The 9961-nt window shown below is 31.2% G+C and overlaps 1 long non-coding RNA gene across 2 annotated transcripts; it reads left to right on the forward strand.

The window, feature by feature from the left end:
• The first annotated feature begins 701 nt into the window (after positions 1 to 701).
• On the forward strand, positions 702 to 4878 carry LOC112495490 (uncharacterized). 2 transcript variants are annotated; one of them, XR_008055218.1, is made up of 3 exons: positions 773 to 1152; positions 2073 to 2137; positions 3205 to 4878. It is a non-coding gene; the product is annotated as an uncharacterized LOC112495490 (long non-coding RNA). The 2 variants fall into 2 exon arrangements; XR_008055217.1 differs by having other exon boundaries at positions 702 to 1152; positions 2073 to 4878.
• The last annotated feature ends 5083 nt before the right edge of the window (positions 4879 to 9961 follow it).

Genomic DNA, 9961 nt, shown 5'->3' on the forward strand with positions numbered 1-9961 from the left:
TATAAAATATAAATATATGTATTGTTTGTATTTTCTTCATGAATTAGAGACTTGATATCAAGTGCAAAGAGAAAGTAGTAGATTACTTGGGTCACAAGAAAATTCCACATATTTATTGTATGCGTTTGGGTAAGGGCTTCGTTTCTGCCCTGAACATTGGCTCCAAGGATAACCATGAATGACAATTACAAAACATTAAGTATTAAAAACAAGAAATATGTGTTTTGATAGAAATAAAAATTAATAATAAAATATTTTTCTTGCATCTTTGTTATTTTACAAATATTTTTTTATTATAAATATATAAAATAACAAAAAATATAAGAAAAATATGTTATTATTGATTTTTATTCACATAAAAATATTTTTTTTAATACTTTAAATTTTTATTTTTATTTTAATTTATATGATTTATTTAATTTATAATAGATATGAATAAATATGTATTTGAAATATTGTTGGGAGTTAATGACTATTATAAAAATAATAGAGAGTAAGTAGATACAATCTTTCAAAAGAAAATTTCAACATTTATTATTTGAAATTTTTTCAGGATAGTTTAATTCATGGACTTAAAACTCATAAATTCTGCTAGTCAATATATCCACCGCAATCTCATTAAAAAAAAAGTTTATTTACCAATAAAATTGAAACATGTGTCATGGCGTTTATTAATGTCAAAAACTTTTGACTATATTAACGAACATAACTACCTAAATATCGAATTAAAAAAAAAACTACTTATATATCTAAAAGTGAAGAAACTAGCAAAGAATAAAAAATATTTTAAAATTTCCTCGTACTTGAAATTCGGGAAAAAAGAAACAGCCAAAATTTCAGTAGCTCTCGGCCCCGCAGTTTCGGGGTTAAAAAAAAAAAAAAAAAAACTAAAACAGATCAGCTTTCTCTCTCACTATCATTCGAAGAAGCATCGTCACAATTATTTGAAATTCTATGATCTCAGTTTCAACGAAGACGAAGAGTCTTGGTTTAAATCTCGCTTTTCAGGTTTAATTTCAGTTAATCTCACCAAATTTGATGGATTTGTTCCCTAATTTCATGAATTTCACCTCTCACTCTCATTCGATCGAAGAAGCTTTCACTTTCATTTGAAATTTTTTGATCTCGATCGGTTTCGCTGTAAAGGAAGAGGTTTGGTTTAATCTCGCTTTTATTCAAGAATTTCATGTTTGTATCCGTTTAATCTCACCAAAGTTGATGTGTTTCTCCTCTAATTTATGGTTAGGGTTCTAATTTATGTCTCTTGATTTAAAAAAATTTAGGTTTGGGCTTTGATTATTTGATTATTAATTTTGTAGCATTTGGACACTGTCGAAGAGAGTGAATTAATCCACATTAAGTATGTATTGGAACTATTAGGCTGAAACCCAGATGGCTTCTGTTTACTAAGCAATACAATAATTGAGTTATAATTAGGTCCGCTTATGTTTTGCTGAAACTAGATGTGTTCTGTTTATAATTATGTTTTGCTGAAACTTATCTGTATTATCATCTTTTTTAAGCCATTCTTTAAGCTAAATTAGGGTATTAGAAACAGAGCTAGGAAAGAAATTAGTACCTGCGTTCATTTTATTGAAACTTGGACCAGCTTGTTCATTCATATACAACTATTAGAGTTGCACAACTCCATCCATATGGCCCCTGTGTTGGCCACCACTGTCTTGTGCGCATGGAATTTAGAGAATAAATAAATTTAAGCACAGACTAATATTTCTTTCCTTCTATGATTTACCTGATGAACCACATATTTAATTACACTTTATTTTTTGTTTTCCTCAAAAATGCATTTCCTCCTGAAGATTTTTTCCTCTGAATTTTCTGTGTTTCACCTTTCAAGGGGTTTAATTTTATGGAAACAAACATTTAAGTTTATAAGATAGGACCTTACACCATCAATTAGGACTTAATGTTCTGGGGTATGACTCAATATTTAGGTAGAAACTATTTCAAATGTTGTGAAATGAGAGATTTAGAGTTTTAATCTTTTATTTTTCCTCCTCTAATAAATTATGATACTGATATGCTCTTGGATTTTGTATATACCATGGCAGGTCTTATATTTCCAGATGGCTCAAATTTTTTTTTTCCCCTTGATCATGCGCTATTTTCTGTTTTGGTGAGTGGTTTATTGGTTGGAAGTGTATTTCTTCTTTCAGTATTTTACCTGAGCTATTTTTCTTGAAATCTGGCCTTAAAAAAGCAGCTTTATAGGTTGTCTAGTTCTTTTAACAGATTTTCTGCTGTCGAAATATTTGCAGCAGCTTTGTGGTTCTTTAGCAATTTCTGCTTCGTTTTTTAATTCCACCTCTCTCTCCTATACAAAGATAACTTGCGTCGTCTTACTTTCAAGTATTCAGTCTGCCTTTTCATTTATTTGTGTTAGGCCTATATCTGTTTATGTTTTAATTTTGAGTTTAATTGGTTAATCTCTATATTTCATCTGCCATAACATCGATCTTCTATCAAAGGTGAGAATTCTTTCTTCGTAATTCAAGATTAAAGTCTTTGGCTCAGATCTACTGTCATCCTTCCCCACTCAAATCACGTGAATTAATTAATTTAAATTTGAATTTTTGTTTTTTTTTAACTAATTTATTAGATTAAATTCAATTGTGTTACCTTTACTTTGATTAATTTTCTGTTGAGTTATTTTTCTTTTTTTTAGAGATTCATGATTTGGTTGGCATGGAAAGTTTGATTCCAATTAACTAGTATAGTTTATATTTTCAAAGTTAAAACATGAAAGATTAAAGTGAAAAATGCACTTATTGGACTCTGAAAATTGGTGTCGCTATTCTGTGACCTAGTAGTTCTTTGAATTTTACATAAACTCCCTTTCCTAGTTATTTGATTTTTCTCATATTTGTATGCTTTACAGGTCTATCTTTAGAATCTTAGATTATATGCTTGTAGTAGTTCTTTGAATTTTACATAAAGATTTGATTTCCTCTCATATTTGTATGCTTTACGGGTCTATCTTTGGAATCTTAGATTATATGCTTGTATGTGGCTTCGAGATGTGTCTTTATTGTACTTAGATGGTATTGCGAGCAAATTTCTAGTGCTTCTTCAGGCATATTGACAGAACAATCAACACCCGGTTTATAGTGCATACATTTATATTACACTTTACTTTAATGAACGAACATTTTCTTCCTCTAAATTTAACATATTTGGTGCCAGAGTGGAAAACAAATGGAGCAAGATGGTGTAATTTATTCATCAAGCGAAAAATCATGCACCAGCAGATTTCATCATTGAATTGGATAATTAGATTGGCATTTGGTGTTTACTTGGTCATGTGAGTAGGCCTGTTCTCTGTTATGTTGAGTTGGTGATGCAAGTTGAAACTAACCTAACATTGACTTTTGGCATGTTAGAGTTGAAGCGCAATTTCAATTAATTCATTAGGTGAAACTTATGAGCCACCAGATTTTTCATTGAATTAGATAATTAGATTGGCATTCGATGTTTACTTGGACATGTGAGTCGACTGTTCTCCATATGTTGAAGTCAGTTATGCAAGTCGAAACCAATCTGTTTAAGCCTGATGTTGACTTTTGGCAAGATAGAGTTGGGATTTCATGTCTTGAATCAAAGTGAGACTTGGGGTTGAAAGTAATTGCAGCTTTAGCCTGTTTAGACATAGAGTGATGGGATTGAGTGGTGTACAGTAAAAAAACGATGTTAATGTAAGTGAATTTATAATAAAAAGATAAGCATGCATTAAGTTAGTGTGAGAGCCCCCTGAAGTCTATGTCTTATTTGAGCTAGAGCTGGGTATTCATTCTGCATTTTGGGTTTTGTTTGACCTCTATCTTGACTGAACCCACTTGAGATGAAGCCCCATAGTTACATTCCACCATGATATTTGAGTTTGTCAGGTTAGCATAACTTATACTTTTCCTGAAAAACAAATGTACATTTTAACTCAGGTTGAAAAAATTATTTACTGAGGTGATATGGGTGCAACTCATGTTTTGAAACATTTAAGATTTCTAGCCATTATGTTACTATCCCATGGTTTTTTAAGGTACAAGAGACAGTCAAAACAACATAATATCTTAATTACTTATAATAACCCTACAAGTGCACGTGGTCTAAAAATGTGAAATTTAAAAAAGTCTTAGGGTTGGAAAAGATAGGGTAGAGGTGATGAAAATTTTGTGAGTTTGAATAAAGGGGAAGAAAAAAATTAATAATAAGTCTAGTTTATAATATTTGAAAACCCTGCTTCATCATGTGAAATGGATTGAATTGCTGTAAGATCTGTCCAAATTAAACTGTTTAAACTCATTTACAGGCTTGCGGGAACGAAGAAATTTTTTTTTTTTTTTTTAGCAACTCCAGAGTCATTTGAAAATGGAAATTTTGTCCTAAAGCAGCTTTTTGTGGTATGATTAAAGAGAAATGTGAGAAATCTTTTGCGAGGGAAGGACAATAAAAGCCCAGATATGGGACGCTGCAGGTCAGGAGCGATACAGAGCAGTAACGACTGCCTATTATAGGGGGCCCTCATGAGCTCTTTTAGTTTATGATGTGCCAAAATCAACAACATTTGAAAATGTGAACTGGTGGCTGAAGGATCTGAGGGACCATACAGACTCCAACATCATGATCATGATGATTGGCAACAATGCTGATCTGAAATACCTCCAACTTTCGATGGTGATGGCCTCTGGCCCTCTGTTACTCTCAATTTCTTCCCATTTTGTCGTGTTCCTGCTTCTATGTTAATTTTTCAGTCTCTGGATGGTTTATTGTTGAAACTTATTTTTCTTTAATTTTTTTTAACAATGTTGTATTTGAATTACCCTCCTCGTTGTTGCGACTTGATATATCATAATTATTTTGTTATGGCAGTGTGCACTAGCAATGTTACAGCTTACTCTGGTTTTTAGTGTATAATATACTGCTTCTGTTGGATTCTTCATTGCAAGGCAATGAGTTAATTAACCTGAGTTAATTGATAAGAGATGTGATTTCTATCCACCCTGCCATTGAGTTGAGTCAAGTTATGGGGAGGGATGTACGAGTTTGACTCTGCCTTTTTCTATGAGAAATTGGAAAAAAAATTATTTTCATTTTTGGAGCTTCATTCAATATCTTATTTCGTTCTTACTTTTTAAATAATAGTCCAAAACAATAAACATTAAAAAAAAAGCATTATGTTTTGGTAATTCAAAAACATTTCCAACACACTCTGGGCCCCAATGTAGACTTCTGCCTTTTGTCTCTCTTGGGGACACGTGTGCTCTTTCTATTGGGTGTTTAAGAAACGATTACTGTAGGAGCCATTACTATGCGAATTTGACATATAAAATACCAAAATTGCACTTGATTAAGTCCAAAAAATAACAAAATAAGCATTATGTTTTGGTAATTCAAAAACATTTTCATGATGCTTATAAGAACTAAGTTCAACTTATGCTCCTGGGCAGGTCGGTTTTGTGCGGAAGAAGAAGAGATGCATTCCGAGATCAATATGATGCCAATAACCTGCCCCCGCAATCATCGACAGAACTTTGAACCTTCAAGGCGCATACGTACACTTCTCTTACATTTTTAGTTGTTATGAGCTAAATTTTCAATGCATACAATTCTTTCTTTCGTTCACAAGGAGCTTAATTACTTTTGTCATCTCTTTTGTGTTAGGAAATTGAGCTTCCTCCCAAGGTCACTTCAAGCAATTTATCAAGCAACAAATTAATAGAAAAAATTAAATGGAAAATACATCAATCACACAACACAAGATTTACGTGAAAAACTCTAAATCCGGAGAAAAACCACGGCCGTTGTCACAAGCCAACCAGAGAAAAATATTCAGTATGTGAAAAATTATTACAACCACACTCTCAGAAATAAATTTATCTCACCCAAGCCCCAAATACATAATCCTGATAAATATCCCTTAACAAAGTAAACCCGTAATACCCATATTGAGGAGCCAAATGCTCCTTCAATATAACTACATGCTTAAGAACATTTCTCTCCTCTCAATTTGGATTGCTTCTCTCCATGGCCAACATTTCATGTCTATTTTCTTGAGCAATGCCGAAGCTCATTGCTACTCATTTCTCATCAAATGACATTTCAATTTATAGCAAAACTATCACACCAAAAATCTAACAAGTCGGCAACAACTTTCTTCCTTTTTAATTCATCATGCGGTTCAAAATTGGCATTTTGCTTGTCAAAGTCCAGCCACTAATTTGAATGCAATCAATGTGTTGATTTTTTTTTCTTTTTTTTTAATCAATTTCAACATTTTGGCATTTCTTACTTGACTATAAACTTAGTTATGAGCACCCTGTGATCTAGAGATTAAGGGCTAGAACTTGATGGCGCCATGTTAGACTAGTGTTTGAGGCTTGTTCATGCATTAATAATTGGTCTTGATGCAGGCAATTTTTTTTTTTTTTTGGTGCTAAAGAAAGTTAAATTTTAGAAGATCATTACTTTTTAAACACTGTAAGCCTATAAGTTTCTCTTCTTTTGCGTTTTGTAGAATTATTCATTTTCTCCTTAATTCCCTTTATCATGATGAATATTATTATTTAAAAATAATAATCATACTAATAGAAAGAATGATTGATAGATGGTCAACCAACATTGCTTAATCAAGAAACGACACAAAAATATCGAGATTGAGTCAAAGAAACAGGATTGAACACAACAAAATGGTCAATTACAAAAAGGCCACACAACAAAACACAACATAAACAGGAAAATTAATTGACCTCACTCTTCTTAAAATGAGTGTATCTTAAATAAAAAAAGAAATTGTATGTTATCTAAACAAAAATCCTACAGTTACTCAACATATCAAAGAGTCCACGCAATCACTCAACGCAAGTTATTTACACCAGAATGTTTTGACTTTCATTGACCCGAGCAGGGTTATAAGTAGGTTGAAAGAGCAATTCCAGCACTTGTAACTTGATCAAATCAGGGAGTTAGAGAGCTTCTAATATTGACCCATTTGTAAGGTTTGTAAACAGGTGTATTGGCCTGGGTTTTTTTCTCTTATACAGGAAGCTTTCCTCTTGATTGTTAAAATCAATTTGGGAGCAAATGTTTCGTGTTTATATTTATATGCTCGGGTAGTGGGCAGTGACAATGATTTCTTAAATAAATTTTGATGGTTTTGCAGTAATGAAAATTTCATTTCCTCAATTTCATATCCAAAATTTTTTGGATATCTCATCCCGACCTTGGTCGCTGTTATGGGTGTGAATGTGCAAGGCACAACTGAGCCGTTGATGGAAACTCATAGAGTAAGCTTGTGTGTTTCTCTAGTGGCCATAATCTTCCACTACATTGCATTTGCTGCGGATAACATGTCTCAATGCTATCAAGCAAATTCTTCGCAGTTATGGGGCCTCATTGCTGTTATCTTTGGATCTCTTTCAGTAGTGTCGTTGGTCTCCACATTTTTCACACAGTCAGTTGCTGAAATCATTTGCTACGTTGCATTGAGTTGCGGTGCTATTATTATAGTTGTGTGCCAATATGGTAGAAAACCTATGGATGCTTGTCATTGGCTTTACCATGAAATTTCGAGGCCATTTTTCTACAACATCTTGAATTGGTTTCAAGCTTATTATAACAACTTCTCTTCGACGGAGCAGCAACAACGACCATCAGTGTAATTGAACAATTTATGTTTTTGTAACAATAACTAGTATATTTTAGGGAAAAAACCATTTTCATCCTTATAGTTTCATTTAATAGCTTATTTCATCCCTATTTTTTAAATAATAACCCAAAACATCCTTCCACTAACTCACCGTTAGTTTAATGCTGTTAATTAGTAATTCATTGAGAATAAAATAGAATTTTTTTATTAAAGTGGCACAAACTAGATTAAAATAAATTGTTTACACAATTAAATAACACTATAAAATATGTAAAATTCATTAATATTTTCTTAAATAAAATCAATGATGAAATAGTTTGATATAGTCACTTGAATAATTGCCATAAGCAACAAATTATAATTAGCACAATATCTTTAAATCATTGGAAGAAAAACTAAAAAATACAACCAATTTTTATGCACTGCATGTGCTGAAAATCTTCTTAATCTTTAACTAATTTTTATTTTGAGCTTTGCCACCACTCTTCTTTGACCATTATTGTCTCCCCAAGTCCTTACCACAGTCTTCCCAAGTCGGCTCACAGTGCAATTAGAGAGTATACTTACACGAATATGAAAATTGTGATTATTTTTTGTACTTAAATTTAGAGTTTATAGGGCTTTCATGTCGCCAAAAATAGAGAGAAGTGCAAAATAATTGCTTGAAATAGTAGTTTTCATCTTTTTCGGTATTTCTTATTTAGTATGATTAGATAAACATTATTTTTAGTTATATGTCAAGTTTTATTTATTTTTTCTAATTTTCTCTTAAATGGAAAATCTTTTTTTATCCTTAATGAATAACTAACAAATGACATTTAACTAATAGTGAGTTAATAGAAGGATATTTTGAGTTATTGTTTAAAAAGTAGGAATGAATTGAGTAATTGAATGAAATCTTAAGTATTAGAAGAGTTTTTACCCTATCTTTTATTATACAAAAGTCTCTCTCAATTTTTTTATATTTTATATATATACACCCACACACACACAGTTTTACACAGTTCTTTTAGCAAGTTTTTTCTGAGGTTGCATTATTTCACTTGTTTCCACAAATGATTTTGTTGATTAAGGTAACGTGGATAGCTGGTTATACGTAGACAGAAATACTCTAAGCCGTTTGATGCTAGGGCAACACAAACCTATGGCTAGATTCAGTTTAGGTTAGGTGGAGAGCACAAAAATCTTATGTATAAATTCATGTTTATGTAATGATATCAATGCAATGAATATTCATAAACAAAGGCCTGTCATTTTCTCAACATTCAAAATTCTAACTGTTACGGCAGTGTGCACTAGCCATGTTACAGCTTACTCTGGTTTTACATTTTCTTTATTTATTTATTTCATAAAATGGGTATTTTCCTTGTGTGTTTGCAGAAGTCTTGAACAATTTATGTTTTTGTAACAATAACCAATTTCATTTAATATCTTTTATGACACAAAAGTCTCTGTCAATTTATATATTTTGTTTACACAGTTCTTTAGCAAGTTTTTTTTCCTGACGTTGCATTCCACAAATGAATTTTTAAAAAATAAAAGAAAAAGAATTAATTTGTTAACTTGGTAAAAACCCATCAAATTAAAAGAAATTATGTTAATTGTAATATTAATAAAGATATGTAGATTGATTATTGGATGCCATGCTACAATGCGCAATTTAGAAATTGAAATATTACAAAAGCACATAAGTTTTGATGTGTGAATGAAATGAAATTAGCGGTACTTATATGATATATAAGAGATAATTTATAATAAGTCTTCTTCCAATTAAGTATGAGGAAGACCTTATTTTTTAGAATGTTGACCAAATTAAAAGACGAAAAATCAATCCAAATTTGCTAAAAGATAAAAAAATATTATACTAAAATATGTTTTCATATTTTGTTTTTAGTTTTGCTTTTATATTAATAAAATGAGAACTTTCTCATTAGGAAATTACTCAATTTATAATAAACCAGGAATTTATCATAATTCACACAAATCAAAGCATTGCATTTGCATAATTTCATCAAATTTGCATAAATTCAATTAATATTTTCACAGTCTTACTAGACAAACAAAAAAAATTATATTTACAAAAAAAGTTATTAATAACGGAAAATAAAATGGAGATATGTTGCAGTTGATGCACCATCTTCAGTATTCACACCCGTTACGTTTAAGAAATAAATCGAATAAATTTGAGACCCACAAAGCTGTCGACTGAATTTGGGATTGAGATTCCCATTATGCTAGAAGAAGGTGATTTAAAAGTTGAACAAACTTAAAGCGCCAATTGAAAAAAAAAAAAAAAAGAAA

The sequence above is a fragment of the Citrus sinensis genome, chromosome 5 (assembly GCF_022201045.2).
Source record: "Citrus sinensis cultivar Valencia sweet orange chromosome 5, DVS_A1.0, whole genome shotgun sequence".
Lineage (NCBI taxonomy): Eukaryota > Viridiplantae > Streptophyta > Magnoliopsida > Sapindales > Rutaceae > Citrus > Citrus sinensis.